Raw genomic sequence first — 17,027 nt, forward strand, 5'->3', positions numbered from 1 at the left:
GCATTTGCCCAGTGCACCCTGTGTCATAGCCTGTCACGGCCTGTTTTGGGGTTTTTTTAAGAAATTTTTTTTTTTTAAGATTTTATTTATTCATTTAAGACACACAGAGAGAGAACATGAGCAGGGAGAGAGGCAGAGGGAGAAGCAGGCTCCCCGCTGAGCCAGGAGCCCGATATGGGGCTTGATCCCAGGACCCTGGGATCATGACCTGAGCCGAAGTCAGACGCTTAACCATCTGAGCCACCCAGGCGCCCCGTGTCACGGCCTGTTTTACAGAAAGGCCCTGAGAAGTGACAAAAGACTAGGACTGGAAGGGAGGTGTGTGGCCTCTAGGTGTATGTTTTCTCCTGGGGTGGGTGGGGGGGTTGCCATCTGTCTCTCGGCTTCACTAGGTGACCCGCCCCCACGTGGAGTTTTAACAGAGCCGTCTGGTACCCACGCTCCCTGGGAAGGAGCTGGGGGAGTGGTAGGGCAGGGAGTAGGCAGGACAGCCGGCCCAGGGACCTTCCAAGGGACTCTGGGTCTAGAAAGAACCTCCGAAAGTCACCTTGACCCTTCCACTGTTTCCAGGCAGGGTGAGCCTACCTCCTTTCATTCCCTGCCCTCACGCTGGCCCCACTCCTGCCACGGATTCTGCATGGCTAGAGAGAGAAACCCCGGGACCTCCGTAGCTAGGCTTTGGAGTTTGAGATCTCTGTTGATTCCAAGCCTTTGGTGATGCCTGGCTCTGACCTTGCCTGCTAATACCCTCTGTCTGAGGAAGGATCTGCAGGGATGTCCAAGCCGCCCCTGCTGTTCTGGTCCTAGGCATCTTTTGGAAGCCTGGAGCAGGCAGTCCAAGAAGGGAAGAGATGGAGGGCCCACCAGGACCCCAAGACCTGGGGCGGTGGACAGGGTCACGGCAGCAGCAAGTCCCTTAGATGGACGGTGGTGCTGATACTGGTTGGCTCTTCTGCAAGAGTCCTTGAACATTGATCGCCACGATGTTTCCCTTCCATCAGAATTGCACAGGACCCTTCTCAACCTCCCCACTCCCTCGAATGCTGCCCCTCTGGCAGCCAGATTCTGCTTAAGCCGCCTCATGCATCCGTCTTCTTCATGCAGGAGCACCCCCTCCCCCCAGCCCTTATGCTCTGGTGTGTCCTTCGGCCTCCAGATGTCCCTTCACATGTCCCCTGTTGGAGAGCGAGGGCTGCCGGAAGCACATCATCAGCCCCCCCCGCCCCACCCCACTACACTCAGGCTGTCAGCCATTGCAAGACGGAGGATGGGGGGCAGCCACTTCTGAGTCTAGTTCTAAATACATCTAGAACCTGCACGTGTCTAGGTTGTGTATTCATGCCACCCCTGCCCCATTCTTGTCTTCAAATGGGGGAGGTGGATAGGAATAAGTGGAATGATGGGGGGTGGACAGGGAGACTCCCTCCCAGGTGATGGTGGGCCCCCTTAGACTCCCCTGTGTGAGGGTCAGGGGTGGCTCTCTGTACATGGAACCAGGAGCCATGAGGACGAAAGGAGATTGAGACCTGTCTGGAAAGGTGGCTCAGTTCCCTAAATCTGCATCATAAGAACAGGGTACCCTAGGTCTCCGTCTCCACCAAGGGTAAAGATAAGAATAGATTGCTTAGACAGCAGTAAGTACATTTAGATGTAACAGGAAGCATTTCCTGGGTATAAGGTATGACCAGGCCAAGGGGAAGGATGAAAGAAGTGGAGTGCTCACTCTCCCTGAGGAGAGGGAGGGGTCCACCTTTGGTCTCTCGTTGAACAGAGGCTGGGTGGCCTGGGAGGTAGTTCCCATGACACTCAGAGCTCCTGGGGGCCGTGGGATTTCCAGCTTTCTGGAATATTTCTCAGGCCCCAGCAGAGAGCACCACTGAATCCGTCCCCTCCCTACAGGCCCGCACTTCGCAGTTTCTTCTAGCTCTCCTTGTTGGCTTAATTCCGGGCCAGCAGCTGCGAGGCCGAGGCGATTCTGGAGACCTGAGGATGGGAGGGGCTATGGCCGTGACTGGACAGGGAAGAGCTCAGTGGGTGATGTTCCAAGGTTGGCTCCACGCCAGCTGGCCCTTCAGGACCCCAGGGTCAAGAAAGGATCTTGTAGGAGGGGAAGTTGGGACGAGGAAGAAGTCAGGGTTCTTGCTCTGATTCTGATCAAAACTCACACGTGCTACTGGCCAGTTACTGGCCTTTCCCAGGCCATGGCTTCCTCTTTGGTGAAACCAGGGAATCGATTGTGATGACCCAAGGGCCTCCCCACATGCGCATTCTGTGACCCTACGGAGGCAAGATGGAAAGCATGTACTTCACCGAAAACAGACCGGGGTTCAGCCTTAGTGGTCCTCCTGAGCCAGTCGGCTAACCGTCTGAGTCTGGTCTGCAAACCATTCACGGGCAGTGACATTACCAACCTCTTGGGAGGACAGGATGATGTGCTGCGGGCAAGGCCTGGCTCATGGCAAGGAGGGGGCAACCCATACGGGGTTGGGGGGGCACGTCTGCAGAGGCTTCCGGGACAAAGTGGCATGTGAGCTGAGGCCTGGGAGAAGGGTAGTGGGGAGGGGGACAGAGCTTCCCGGAGGAGGCCGCATTGTTTGCCAAGAGCTGTTGGTGAGAGGAGGCATGGCCCGTCCAAGACCTGAGAGGAGCTTGATGTGACTGGACAGAGGACACTGTGAGGGCGGAGACAGGCCAGAGGACGCTGATGCTGGGGAGGTCAGCAGGGACGGGTTATCCCAGACTCTCCCAGCTGTAATTCTGGGACTTCAGAGGTGGATCATCTGCTTCCACTCCCCCACATCCTCCCTTTCCGGCTTGTCCTCCCATTCTCCCAAGCTCAGCCCTCTTGTCCTTGGTCACACGGGCACAAGAAGTGCTGGGCTCACCAGGGGGACTTGGTCGGTCCAGGGAGAAGCTCAAGTCCAGAGTTGTCTGACCGGGAACCGTGGAAGAAGGATCTACCTCCCACAGGAGATTCTGGATTTCTGGCATGGACGCTCTCCTGCTGAGCATTGTGCCCCCACTGTTGGCCTCAGTTTCCCCATCTGGTCCCTCACTAGAGAGCATCTAGGGAGTGTGATGGAGGAGAGCTGAGGGAAGCTACGGAAAAGGCAGCTCTTCACCTAGAGTAAAGGCTGATGGGGAGACAGGGTCAGCGCCCCCAGTTGTTACAACGTCAAAACTTTGATGGGAAGCTCGGAGGAAGGACTTCCAGGGATGAAGCATGTCACACACAGGGAAGGGACCTCAGGGAGGAAAAGGTCACGTGGAATAGCAATCCTATGGGTTCTTTTAAGAAGTACTTAGCCAAGGGGCGCCTGGGTGGCTCAGTTGTTGGGTGTCTGCCTTTGGCTCAGGTCATGATCCCGGGGTCCTGGGATCGGGACCCACATAGGGCTCCCTGCTTGGCGGAGGGCCTGCTTCTCCCTCTCCCACTCCCCCTGCTTGTGTTCCCTCTCTCGCTGTGTCTCTCTCTGTCAAATAAATAAATAAAATCTTAAAAAAAGAAAGAAAGAAAGAAAGAAATCCTTAGCCAAGCTCTATTCTAGGCACCGCGGAGGACGCAAAGATGAACAGAATACAGGTCAGGAATCAATTCAGAAAAAAGTCTCCTGTTTGGGAAGGTGGGCATGGTCCTTCCTGGAAGGAGTGGGGCAGATACCATGACCCTTATAGGAGCTGCTCCTGAGCGTGCCTCCACTCGGGGGAGTTTCTCTTCTGCCTCCCCGCCCCCTTCCCTCTCGGACCCTCCACCACCCAGGGCCCAGCCTCCCTCCTCACCACAGCCGGTGCAACTTCTAAGACCCCAGACTAGAAAGTGGGGCCCTCGGATGGGGTCTAGTCAGCTCCGCCCGACCCCCATCATCTTTCAGGTCGGGAGCCCCACTGGTCCCCGGGACCCTAAGGAGCAGGTCCCACCAGCTTGGCCCCTGACTAGTTTCTCAGACTGCTGTGGATCTGGTGACACTCAGTGGCCCCCTGGCCCCTGCACCCAAACCCTTATCTCCTGGGGCCCGGCCATCCTGGGCTTCGAGAAGCTTACCAGTTGCCTGGAGCCACCAAGACTGGGGACAAGGAGGGAGTCACTGAGGAACGTGGCTCTTCAGCATCCTTCCCTGCACACCTTCCTCCCTCCTGGCAGGTTGGAAGGGTTTTGGAGGGAGCCTCATCTTGGGAATGACAAAGGGGGGACGAAGAAGAGTGGGTTGGAAGCATCTTCCGATTCTGGGGCTATAGTCAGTCGTACCCCACAAGTCACTGTCAGCCTGGAAGAGGAAAATGAAGGGCAGGGCTGAGCTTGCGTGTCATCAAGCTCACTGGCATATGGAGAGTGAAGGGCCACGGGGCTGAGAGACAGAGGTTCAGGCTTGGCCGTTAAACGTCCTAGGATAGTTTGCCTCACTGAGCCCTGCTTTGTCTAATTCAGGAGATACTTCCCTTCACCTGCAAAGCAGGGTAGTAGTAATATCTTCTATTTGCATAAGGGCCTTAGAGATTTCACCCGCTTTATCTCATGTAATCCCGACCATACAATGGAAGGGTTTATTGCCTCCTTCGGTGAGGAAGCTGAGCCCTATGAGGTTAAGAGATTGACTGAAGCTCCCACAGCTGGTGAGCGACACAGGCCAGGATGGCCCTAGTGCGGAAGAACAGAGAGGGACTTTGGCCTTGACCCAGACATGCCACGATAACAAACAGGCTTCATCGGTTAGGCTAACTCCGTTTGTTTGAAAATGGCTCTCTGTTGTCACCATGTTGAGAAACATTCCGAGGCTCAGTGAGAAAAGGCGATGAACGACGTGTTAGGGCTGAGGGACGGGGAGCGCGATGGCCCGCAGGCTGCGTGGGTGACAGCCCCAGCCCCGAGTCAGACCCTGGTCTCTGTCATCTCCGCTCTGGGTCCTTCCTCTCTGCCAGTCCGTGAGGTGAAATGCGGGGCGGGCAGCTTGACAGAGAACTAAGGCGGTCCTGCCTTCCAGGCACTCGCGGGGGGTCGGGGCCGGAGGTGCTTCACTGAGGATGTGGCAGAGGAACAACAGGAGCCCCCCGTGGGCACCAGCGGCCGGGATGCCGGCCACGGTCAGGGGTGAATGGTGGCGCTCTACCCCCAGAAGGGGGAGCTCAGGGACAAGCGCCAGAAGCTGCGGCCGTGACCATCAGGGTAGAATGGGGGCGGAAAGGGGGGGCTTGAAGGTTGTCAGAAAGTTAGCAAAGCTGTGGAACCCCCTCAGGGATTTCAGGCTGAGCGGTGGGACGCAGCGGTTGTAGAAGGGCCCCGGGGCAGCTGAGGGGCGCAGGGGAGGCAGGGGAGCGGCGATGGGGTGGGGCGTGGGCAGGGAGACCAGGTCACCGCAGCGCTTCCCGGAGGTGAAGGAGAATCCGAGGCTGGACTAAGGCAGCCTTGAGGGAGACTGAGAGACGCCCACAAAGGCAGAACCGATGAGGCCCAGCACCCACCCGGACGCGGGGCTGGAGGGAAGCCAGGGGCGACTCTGTGAAGGGGGGACCCCCAGAGGAGACTCCCTCTGGAGGCCAGAGGACAGGAATCTGAGCACGCAGATGCTGGAATGCTCCAGACCGAGGGCAGAGGTGAGGAGGGAGGGCTGGAGCCCCAGAGGAAGGGAGACAGGGCCGTGAGAGGGGGTCACGAAGGGCCGCAGGTGCTGCAGGCGGCTGGGGTCGATGCTGAGGAACGGCCTTGGCTGTGAGGACGAGAAGGTCAGCTGTGCCCTTGAGAGCGCCCCCTGCAGCGCTAACTGCCCCCTCACGGCCTTGCGACCATGTGCAGTGGCTTCCATGTGCTTTGTAGTCTGCGCAGACTGATCTTATTTTTATTGCTATTAAATATTTGATTGAACCATTTGATATTGTTGACATGGGACCTGTTTTTTTTTCTTTTGATAGGCAATTTTTTTTAGAGAGAAAGAGTGGGGGGGAGGGGCAGAGGGGGACTCTCAAGCGGACTCCCCACTGAGCTGGGAGCCCAACGCAGCTCAGTCTCAGGTCCCTGAGATCCTGACTTGAGCCGAGACCAAGAGTCGGATACTCAGCCCACTGAGCCACCCAGGCGCCCCTGGGTTCAACCTAGTAGTTAAAAGGAGTGGGCTGGGAAGGGGCATTGGCGGGGGGGGGGGGGGGGGTGCGCGGGAAGGAGAGCGCCCAGGGCTGGGGAGCCCTGCCCCCTGGCGGTGGGGAGGTCATCTCCTGTTCCCGGCTGAGGGGCGGATCCCGAGACCCCCTCTTCTCCTTCCCTCCCCTCTAGCTGTCTGCTCTCTGGACACCCCTCTGCCCCTCTGCCCCTCTGCCCCTCTGCCCCTCTGCCTGTAGCGTAGCATGGGGTCTGTCTGGAAGAACACAATCTCTCAACTAGGATGATGCCCTCAACCAGTATCTTGGGGATCAGCTGGGTGTAGATTCCCGTGAGGAGACGCTCAGGAGCCCCGGCCAGGTGAGGGCTGGCTGGGGACTCAGGGCCGGCTGCCACATGAAGCAGACATCTCGAGTGGACATCTTGGTCCTCGCCCTGTTTCTACACCACCCGCCCAGACCCTCAGAGATGTCCCCCAGTATCCTTGGGAGCCTCTTCAGTATCTCATGTCTTACTGATAACAACAGATAACAAACAGAATACATTATTCATATTAATGCCATTGCTTCTGACTTTTTTTGGCACATCAGTTGAGGCGAGGAGGGGTGGGTTGACATCTGGGGGCAGTTGTTCTTCGGAGGTGAGGACCCGGATGGGGCCAGGCCAGGAGGCTCTGGGGATGGCCGGAGCTGGGGCTGAGGGGGCAGCGGTGCATCCTTTGTCCTCAGCTGAACTCTGCACAGAGCCGGGTTCCTCAGCCAGAATCAGGATGCGCAGCCTTGCTGCCCCAGACGCTGGGTAGGAGCAGACCCTGGCGGGGGGGTGACGGGGGGAGGGAGTGTGCTCCGAGTAGGGCGAAGGGTGGGGAGGCAGGTGCATCAAAGAGTCGGTGCCCATCTGTGGCACGCATCGGGAAGTCATCCTCGCTCTAGCTGGGGAGAGAGGGGACCCCCGAGATCCCACCCCCTGGGCAGTTCTCTGCAGGAATATGGTTTCCTTCTTGTAGGGGAACAGGAGACGCTGCCTGGGGGTCGGGGCAGAGGAAGGGGCAGTGCTCCTGATCAGCCCACTCTGACACACAGGGGTGCTGCCTGGACCGAGGAGAGCAGCTGACATGGCCCCATCTCTGTGTCCCTCCCTCTCTTGACCGGAAAACACACAGAGGGGTCAGAAGGGCCAGACAGGGGTCACAGGCTCCCAGGAAATGCTTTGAAGGCTTTTATCCTTTCTTTTGATCAGACTATGAGAACTTTCCAAACGTTGACACAAGGGAAGAAAAGCCTATTCTTCCCTGGGCCAGGGCCTTGGTGTCAGGCCGAGGCCAGAGGATGGGAGGGATGGGGAAGGAGCCCGAGGGGTGGCAGACAGAGGCAACAGTGACTCAGCTGGAAAAGCAGGCCCCCGGACACACACACACTGCCCTCCTTTCCCCACCTCAAGATTTGTGTGCATCTGGCTCTCTTTCTATTTGTTTATTTTCTCTGGGGCAGGACGGGAGGGAGATTAATGAATAAAGGCATCCTGTCTGAAAGAACCCCAAACCCAACTCCATTCTTCTTCCAGCCTCGGAGGGCTTACATAACCCAGGACACTTTTCTTACTGGCCTCCCTCTCCTACCCGGCCCCCTTGTCCTCTCCCCCTGTCTCCTTAAGAACACCCAGAAGCCCAGAAAAGTTTCTTTTCAGGCCCCAAAGCAGCAGATCTCCTTGGAAGCCTCCAGGGTCACTGTTCAAGTTGGAGTTAGTGTCCAAAGAAGAGATGATATGTTTGGGGACAGGAGGCTGAGTGGCCATTTCCTCTCTCCCCCAAGGGAGGGGGAGGGCTCAGGCTGCACATGGGGTCTTAAAGTGGGAAGGGACCTTGATAATCCTCCAACACAGGGCCCCCTAAACCCACCCCACAACTGGTCCTGAAAGGCAGAGGGGAGGGAGAGCTACCCAAGAAGATACAGCGATGAGCCGTAATGGGTCACACAGCAGACATCCTTGAAATCTGTTTTGTTTTCATTCTACTCTATCACATGTCGCTTTTTCACATGAAAATAAGATCTTCCCTCAAAGTCTTTGAGGAAAATTGATATCGCAGGAAAAATACATTACCCTGAATCCTGTGGCTTGGAGTCCCTCCTGGCACACTCGTTTGAGAAGTGGACCGAATACAACGCCCTTATGCCACAATTAAGGAAATAGCGGCCTGACGGGCTGAGACGTTGCTCGAGATCACTGCTGGTCAGTGGCCCAGCTGAGTCTCGCACCTAAGTCTCCTGCTTCCCGTCCGGTCCCCTTCCCAGCAGGTAACACTGCCTCTTAGTTCCTGGCAGGGTCTTAAAAGGTCCCGGTGGCCGATTCGCGCACGCTGTCTCCAACACGCCGTCTCCAGAATGCTGCTCTCTGATGGGCCTGGCCTTGGGTTCCGGGGCTGATAGTGCTCAAAAGCCCTCCTTTTGTGTACAGGGCTTCCCCGACACATAGCACCGGGGTGCGGTGGGCGGTCACTGGCACAGAGCCAGCTGGCCCCACGACTGCCTCTTTCTGTCCATCTAGTCATTTACGCACACGCCGCAGTGGTTGGTTGAGGACCACCTCCAAGCCTCACCCGAGTGGACTGGTTCACAGGGAGAGTGGGAGCCCCTCCAGTCCGGGAGGAAACTGATCCCATTTCCAAACCCCTAAATCAAAAGGCTCTTTTCCGGAGGGAAGAAGGGGGTGAACAGGAGGCTGGGGGGCTTAGGATGCCTCCACCGATGCAGACCCCTGGGCCTGGGGGTGTAGACGGAGGACAGGAGGGCAGAGTGTGAGAGGGAGTTCAAAGGTCAGCGCTGTGATTAGCGGGACAGCACGCTCTGCCTGCGTATCACCGTCTTCACAAAGCGGGATCCGGGAGGCTGAAGGACAATCCATTCAGACGTGGGGGAGTGAGCAGGCCAGGAGGAAGGGGACAAGGACGGAGGGGGTAACGTGCGTTAGTGTCGGCCAGCACCAAGTACGAGGGGGGCGAGCAGGCAGCGCAGATGGAGGAAGAGGTGGGAAGACAGCTGGGGACAGAGTCCGAGAAGGAAATGGGGACAGGAGGGATATGCCACGCAAACCTAGGAGAGGGGACAAGGGGATAAAGCAAACACACAACAAGAGCATCACTGCCAATCATGAGATGCTCTCTGGGCATCAGTGCTGGTGACATGTCCAGCCCGGCCGGCCCCAGCTAACCTCCCAGCAGGTCGAGGTGTCACCTTCTCTGGTGGCTGAGTGTGGAATTTGCTCAGTGAAGGCAAATTCACTGTAGTATTAGCCTGAAGCTCGAGGAGAAAGGACTTCGGAATCCAGCCAAAGGGTACTGATCTGGGCTCTGCTGCTGGTCAGTTGTGTGGCCCAGGCTCCCCGAACCCCGGGTTCATCGGGAATTGTGAAGGCAGAAACTCTTCTACAGACTCATCCCGACGATGAAATGTGAAGTGCTGGGGTGGGGGGGGGGAGAGGCCCGCCCCCTCTGTCTCCTCCCCTTTCCCTGAACCGAAGGTTAGGAAGAGGAAACAGTCTACAGCCAAAAAAGGAAAATCACCAGCTAGGGCCCCATGGCGGGAGGCAAGGCCCCGCCCTGCATCCCTGCAGGAGCCTAGGATGCCCCGCCCACACCCTACACCGTGACTGTTGCCCAGTCCCCCTCATCTGGGGACCCAACCTTTAAACACAGGAGGCTGGCCACAAAGCAGAGGTGTTGGGGGATGGGAGCACGTCACTGTTGTCCCAATTTGTCCTATGCTCCCGACACTTCAGCCAAAATGAACGGTTCCTGCTCCCTGGCTGGCTCTGGATTTTCTTCAGGCTTATAGCTTCTGCTCATACTGCTCCCTTCCCTTCCCTGGAAGCGCCTTCTCTCTGACCCCCCAGGTCCCCGTCTCCATGTGTCTCAATCTTGCCTAACCTTCAGGCCCCCTTTCTCTGTAAAGTCTTTCTCTTGAGTCAGACAGCCAGGTATACGGCAACCCCTGGTTGTTCGTTACTTAACTTGTTTCCTGCTCTAAATGGGGATAATACCATTCTTATGGGGTTGCTCCCTGGAGCTAAACGTCACCTTTCCCTTTGCAGATTCCCCTAGGACCTCCAGGATACCTCGTCTAGGGTACTTGCCACTTCCTGCCTCTGTTATGGTTGCCTCCCTTACTGGCTTGGAAGGTCCTCCAGGCCAGAATCTACATCTAACTCAGCGCCCCAACTCTAGGGTCTTATTTAGAATCTGGCACCCAGGAGATGCTAAAGAAAGTGTCATGTAAATGCGTGATCCCACAGCTGAAACTGCACAGATCTTCCTACGGTGGCAACATCACCACAGACCAGGACATCTCTGCTGGTTTGCACGTCTGTTAGTGTTGATAACTAGTTTGGGGGGTTTCCATGTGTTCAGGAAAAAGAGAAAACATGTAAAAAATCGAGAGAAGACACAGACAAGAAGGATGGATGTGAAGGCCTCAGAGGAGAGGCTCTGGACCAGAGCGAAGTTCTGTCCGCGCAGGAGGAGAGCCCCCACCCTGCGGGAGGTGCAGTCTGTTCCCAGTTCTCTCCCTTCTGCTCATTCATTCACTCCTGAAATACTTCTGGAGCACCTACTATGTGTCATACATTGTGCTAATCACACGTCAGGGCCATGAAAATGTATTATGCCTGAATCCTTAGTTCAGTAAGCGTATTTGTAGTAGAAGAGAGGTCACGTGCCAGATCAATGTCCCATTAAACATACAGATGGTGATGTGTGTGTGTGTGTGTGTGTGTGTAGACTCAGAAGAGGGAGGTGCTACTTAAGGCTGTGGGGATCAGAGGCTTCACGGAAGAGGGGTCATTTGAACCGGGCTCTGGAGGATATCTTGGGTATGTAGGGACAAGGAGAGAGGGGAGCCCAGGGAGGGAGAGGAGCACGAACGCATGGGTGCGTTCCGCAGGGAGCAGGGAGCAGGGAGCAGTTGGTTTGCCAGAAGCTCACCATAGGAGAGAAGAGGTGGAAAATAAGGCTGGAAGAGGTTTTGGAAGCAGATCAGGGAAGGCCATTTATGCCCAATCCTTGATCGATGGTGCAGCGACGTTAGCATGTTTTGAGCTGGGGAAGGTGCCAAGATGGTGATAGTGTAATGAAAAGTGGAGGGTTGGCAGATGGAGGACCTGAGAGGGACACTTCACGGAGTCCCATCACCTCCCCCCAGCCTCGGCTTCCTCAGTCAGGAAATAAGGATTCTCCTCTGAATACCTCGTAGGCGTTGAAACTGGATAAAGCCTCGTGGGGTCGTGACATGAGAAGAGTGGCGGTCGCAGTGTCGCAAGGATTTGAGGCGGGAAAGATCGGGCAGCAGCTGCATGGAGGCTGGTGCGGTGATTCAGCCAAAAGGAGGAAAGGACCCGACGTCAGGCCAGGAGACTAAGGGAAGAGGCACAGCTCCCGGCATCAGATGGATGTTGACACGAGGAAGGAGAGTCTGGTGGCCCCGGGAGTGTGAGTGTGGTAACCCAGAGGCTGGTCGCGCCGTTAACTATTTAGGAAACCAGAGGGGCAGCGGGGAGGAGGGAGGATTCGTTCACGTTCGAGAATGAAGGCGGTGAGAATCAGGACCCAGACCTCCTTTCAGGCAAGCTGCTCTTTGCTCAGGGTGTCTTCCCTGCCCCTCCAGCCTGACAGGTTGGAGGAGAAGATGCCTCCGCACGGCTCCTGGGGGGGGGGGTCGAAGCATCCTTTCCAGCCCCTTACCTGTCACGGTCCACCCCAATGCCCACAACCATTTACGAGCCCATTTTCTCTCTCTCCATCCTGCCGCTGACCCAGAAGAGAGCCGGGCTGAGGCCCCAGGGACTTGCTTTCTCCCGCCTTCGAAGGAAGTGTTTGTAACCGGCGGCCGCCTGGAGCCTGGCTCCCTCCCACGGCGCCGTGGCTCCCCCTGGAGGTCTCCAGAAGCGCGGCATCGCCGTCTCCCGAGCCTCGGTCCAGATGGGCCTGCGGGCGTCATTCCTGCACACTCAGGCTTTAGTAACTAACTGTCCCCGATACTGGGGAAACAGTGGAAGTCCCACACAATGGTGAACACGCCATTGCAAAGCACTCTGATGTTCTAAAATAGGAATGTGTACAAGACCGGGCTTCATAAAGCCACGCTGGGGTGAGGCCAGGGAGACACAGGACACCTGCTATTTCTTGGATGGTCCGGGAAGGCTTCAAAGGGGGCAACTAACACTTGAGTTGCGTTCTGAAAGCTGAGCAGGAGGTCGGCGGGTAGGCACGGAGCAGTGTGAGAGCAGGTCCAAAGGCAGGGAGGATGAAACACCAGGCTCTGCAGAGCTGGGGTCCAGGGGGCGTGTAGAAAAGCGGCAGGAACAAAGCCAATGAGTAGGCAGAGACCAAACCATGAAGGGCCTTGAAGGCTGTGCTCAGAGGCTTGCAGCTTCTCCTAAAAGCAGTGGGGAGCCATGGATCAATTTAGTCACGAGAGTCCCAAGAGCAGCGTGTCCTTGCTCCAGCGCAGAGCTGTACGCCAGAAGGGCTCTGAAGACCCGTTGGACCCGGAGAATAAATGACTCGTGGGCCCTCGGGGGAAGCTAGGCCCATCTACAGCCACGAAGCAGGAGGTGAGAGTGCTGTTTGTAGAGGACGCAGGCCGGGCGCCCCTGTGGGCATGACCGGCCTTTGTTTCCGAGAAATAGTCATTCGTACAATTCGTAGAGCATGAAGCGGATGGTCTCTGTTTCTGTCTTTTCGCCGCGCGGGGGCTGGTTGTGTCTTCAGCCACTGTCCCTGGTGTGGGGCTGGGGCGGTTTCGGGGGAAACAGCACCCTCCAGAGGGAGGCGTGTGTGTGCTCCAGGTGGGGCAGCGCGGCCGGTGTCCGGGGCTGGGGCCGCTCCCTTCCCGGGAGCCCGGCCAGCTTGGGGGCGGGGCGCAGCGGGTGGCGGCTGGCTCCGACTCGGCCACCGCGGAGAACAAAGCTGCCTGGCTCTGGGAGGTGGCACACCAGCAGGTGCACAGCTGGAGGTGGCAATCACAGCAGAGAGTTCCAGCCGGGAGCCCAAATCTCCAGGGCCACGGATCTGCAGCCCCGATGCGGGGCTCTGGAGGCTCCAGGCTCTGTCTTCGGCGGCTCGGCTGTGATCCTCCCTACAGGGCACCGCAAGGCACTTCCTGAGACCATGAGACCCATGGGGAGGAACCTGGGGGACCCAGAAGCAGTTGCTGTAATTCAAAAGTTCTGGGGGCGCCTGGCTGGCTCAGTCAGTGGCGCGTGCGATCTTTGATCTCAGGGTTGTGAATTCGGGCCCCACGCTGGGTGTGGAGCCTACTTAAAAAGAAAAGAAAAGAAAAGAAAAGGTTCTGGACCAGGAGCTGGAAGACCAGGTTCTGGTCCAACTCTACCACTAATCCGCTTGGGGCAAATCTCCGAACTTGATTCTAATGATGACTTTCGTACTTAGTTCATGGTGTGAGGGTCAAATTACATATTTTAAGAACTGCCATGTGATATATAATCATAGACTATCGTTTTGGGAATGATAAGCAGGCCTTCCCTTGGGCCCCAAGAGCTTCCATTCCTCAAGATATGTGGAATCTTTCCTCTGCACGAACAAAGCTGGGACTTTGATGACGGATCCCCGAATGTCACCGCAGGAAGTGTGGAGTGGAGATGGCGCGGAGGGGGCAGGCATCCTGATCCTCCATGAGTGCGGGTGAAAGCTTACAGACAGTCCTTAACCTCCGTCCCAAGCTTTAGTTCCCTCTACAGAATCTTGGCAAAGTGCTTGTCCATCCTGCCCGTGAACCCCTCCAGGGACAGAGCACACTCTACCTTTGGAGAAGCTCTTTCCACATTTGGATGTCCCGATTGTTACATTGTTCTTTGTCATATCAATATGGAATCTTTCTTCCTGTGGTGTGAGCTCATTGGTCCTGGTGGTTCCTCTTAGATCTCAAAGAACAAGTCCAAACCCTTGTTCACATGACAGCCCTTCAAACCAAATATTTGCATGCAGCCACTCATATCCCTCAGAGCGTCTCTTCTCCCAACTAACTTCCCCATTTCCTTTAGCCGTTTCTTACATGATCTGGTTCTGAATCCTCTCATATCCTGATTGTCCTTTGAGACTCAAAACTGCAGGTACAGGATAAGCAGATCAGAGCAGAATCAACAACCTCCTTATTCTACATACTTTAATTTGCCTAAAGTAGCTTAAAATAGCATTGCTTTTTTGGCAACCAAAATGCATCACACCTTTCTGATCCAGAATTGCTCAGGTAATATTTGGACCCCAATACATACACAGATACACAATAACTATCTTTTTTGTTAGAATTGGCTCACCCCTCTGACTCCTTTTGGATCCTAATTCTGCCCAGACCTTGTATTTGCAATCCATCCCTGCTTTGTGTCATCCACATAACTGATGGCCATGTGTCCTATAGTTTTGAATAAAATTAATGTTACGAACATTGAATAGGGTAAGGCCAAAGATAAAGCTCTCTGGTACATCACTAGAAAATAGATTCCAGGCTATCATGATCCACTCACGAATACCACTGATTTTTGTATGTTTTAGTCCCCCAAATCAGAGTAGCATTCTGTACATTTTTCTCGGTCTTATCCCCAAGGACATAATGAGAGATCTTGTCAAAAACCTTGCATAGATACACTTTATCTATTGCATTTCTCTGACTTGTTTATCTAGTAACCTTGTCCTGGAAGGAAGTTAGTTTAGTTGATGTGACTTGTTCTTGGTAACCCCCATGCTGGGTCCTACCGATTACTGCCCTTCCCCCAACCTGCCCAAGTACTCACATACTCACAATCTTTTTTTCTTTTTTTTAAAGATTTATTTATTTGAGGGGCGCCTGGGTGGCTCAGTCGTTAAGCGTCTGCCTTCAGCTCAGGGCATGATCCCAGGGTCCTGGGATCGAGCCCCACATCGGGCTCCCTGCTCAGCGGGGAGCCTGCTTCTCCTTCTCCCACTCCCCCTGCTTGTGTTCCCTTTCTCGCTGTGTCTCTCTCTGTCAAATAAATAAATAAAATCTTAAAAAAAAAGATTTATTTATCTGAGAGAGAAAGAGAGACAGAGACAGAGACAGAGAGAGAGGGGCAGAGGGGGAGGGAGAGAGAGAAGCTCAAGCGGACTCCCAGCTGAGCATGGAGTCCGATCTCATGACCCTGAGATCATGACTGACCTGAGCTGAAATCAAGTGTCAGACGTTTAAACGACTGAGCCACCACGTACTCACAGTCTTAATGCTCTATTCTAGAATCTTGCCTTGGGTCAATATCTACCTGTTTGTAGTTTGTGAAATGTATCTTGGTTTTCTTTTTGAAAATTAAAATTATGTTCACCCATCCACAACTTTGCAGCATTTTCTCTGTCCACTAATAGTTCCTCAGAATCTCTTAGAGGTTTCACATCTTTTCCAGTTTGAGGATCAAATGAGAAGGCATGCTAATCTGTAAACTTTAAAATGGTAAAGAGATGCAGGTGCTGTGCATGTTGTTGTTTTTAATATTATTGCTACTACAGAGTACTGAATGGGGCTTTACTTGGGCTCTAAATAATAATTCTTCAAACTTCAGAATTATAGAGCTTCTCCTTTGCTCCCAAGCAGCTAAGGGTTTTGGGAAGTGGATGGCATCCAGGTCTGGCTGAGTGGTCTCACTCAGACAAAAGTTCCAAGTGGGTGGAGGCTGGCAAAACGGGCTCCTGATTGCTTCTGAACATTCCGGGATTCTCATCCATTGGTGATCACCAGTCTAGTGCCTACTTGGGTGGGTGTTTGAATGGGCCCAAAGAGTTTCGTGTTCCAGGTGTCAGATCGTGGGGAAGATGGGGTAAGGGAGCAGTGTGAAGAATGATAAAATGCAGTGGTTCCGATTTTTTTGGAACAGAGAATGTGATGAGCCTCTTTGTTCTACAAGGACCAACCACCCGCCCCCTGCCCCCCGAGATCACCCTCCTTCTTCCCAGAAGGTTTGGCCACCAGATCCAGAGTCCAAGGGCTCCAGTGACTGAAATCCTTTCTCTGCTGGAAAAGTACAAGTTACTCCTTGGGCAGGAGTGATGGCACCTTGTAGGAAGCGAGCTGTCTCCTATTTCAGAGACTCGTCCCTCTTTCTTCTATCAGGACAAACAGCAATCCTGAATTTGAGCAAGTGCAGACGTAAGTGCTAACTAATATACACGAACTCTCCTACTTCACTCGGTCAAGGTGACTTTGCCACGGCGACCTGGCATTTCCCCCAGTCCTTGGGGAAACGTTCCGGCACCGCCAGGAGGCCTCGGCGTGATGGTTCTCCTTCACCATGGCTCAGCTGTTTTTGCTCGGGTCCTGTCTGTGCTCTTCCCACCCTCACCCCACCACCAGCCCAGACTGAGTTTCCCCCACGTGATGCAAATAGATGATGATAGTGATGGTGATGATAAAGGAATAATAGTAATCGTAGTAAGACATAGTGAAATGGTCTGGGGGCTCAGAGGGCATCTTGAAAGGTAGAAGGATGGGTGGTTTCTGCTGTGTCCTGAGCCAGATGAGTATCTTGGCATCACTAGTGAGTACTGACTTGGGCCTGGGGGAAAGGTGGTGAAATTAAGGGTTTGTGTGTTTTTTTTTTTTTTTTTAAGATTTTATTTATTTATTTGAGACAGAGAGAATGAGAGACAGAGAGCACGAGAGGGAGGAGGGTCAGAGGGAGAAGCAGACTCCCTGCCGAGCAGGGAGCCCGATGCGGGACTCGATCCCGGGACTCCAGGATCATGACCTGAGCCGAAGGCAGTCGCTTAACCAACTGAGCCACCCAGGCGCCCGGGTTTGTGTGTTTTAAGCGGGGTTGGCCTGGAAAGATTTCAACAGGATAGTCTTTCTTGCTCTGCCATTCACGAGGGAGGGGAGGGATCCTATTTCAGAATGAGTGATCTTCCCAGAACTGGTTTTGCGGGGAA

General features: G+C 54.9%; 1 protein-coding gene across 7 annotated transcripts in view; it reads left to right on the plus strand.

The window, feature by feature from the left end:
- The window catches only part of LOC115936983 (ATP-sensitive inward rectifier potassium channel 10), a 29,710-nt gene that overhangs the window by 8,237 nt on the left and 4,446 nt on the right, over positions 1-17,027 (plus strand). For 3 of the 7 annotated variants that reach the window (XM_081825344.1, XM_081825345.1, XM_081825347.1), the window contains exons 2-3: positions 11,332-11,567; positions 15,977-16,248. The exons of 1 other annotated variant lie outside the window; for it this stretch is intronic. The gene's annotated coding sequence lies outside the window, so the exon portion shown is untranslated. The remainder of the gene's footprint in view (positions 1-11,331; positions 11,568-15,976; positions 16,249-17,027) is intronic. 3 more of the 7 variants (XM_081825346.1, XM_081825348.1, XM_081825350.1) reach the window with 2 other exon arrangements.

The sequence above is a fragment of the Leptonychotes weddellii genome, chromosome 6 (assembly GCF_054177405.1).
Source record: "Leptonychotes weddellii isolate Sample4059 chromosome 6, ASM5417740v2, whole genome shotgun sequence".
Taxonomy (NCBI): Eukaryota; Metazoa; Chordata; class Mammalia; order Carnivora; family Phocidae; genus Leptonychotes; species Leptonychotes weddellii.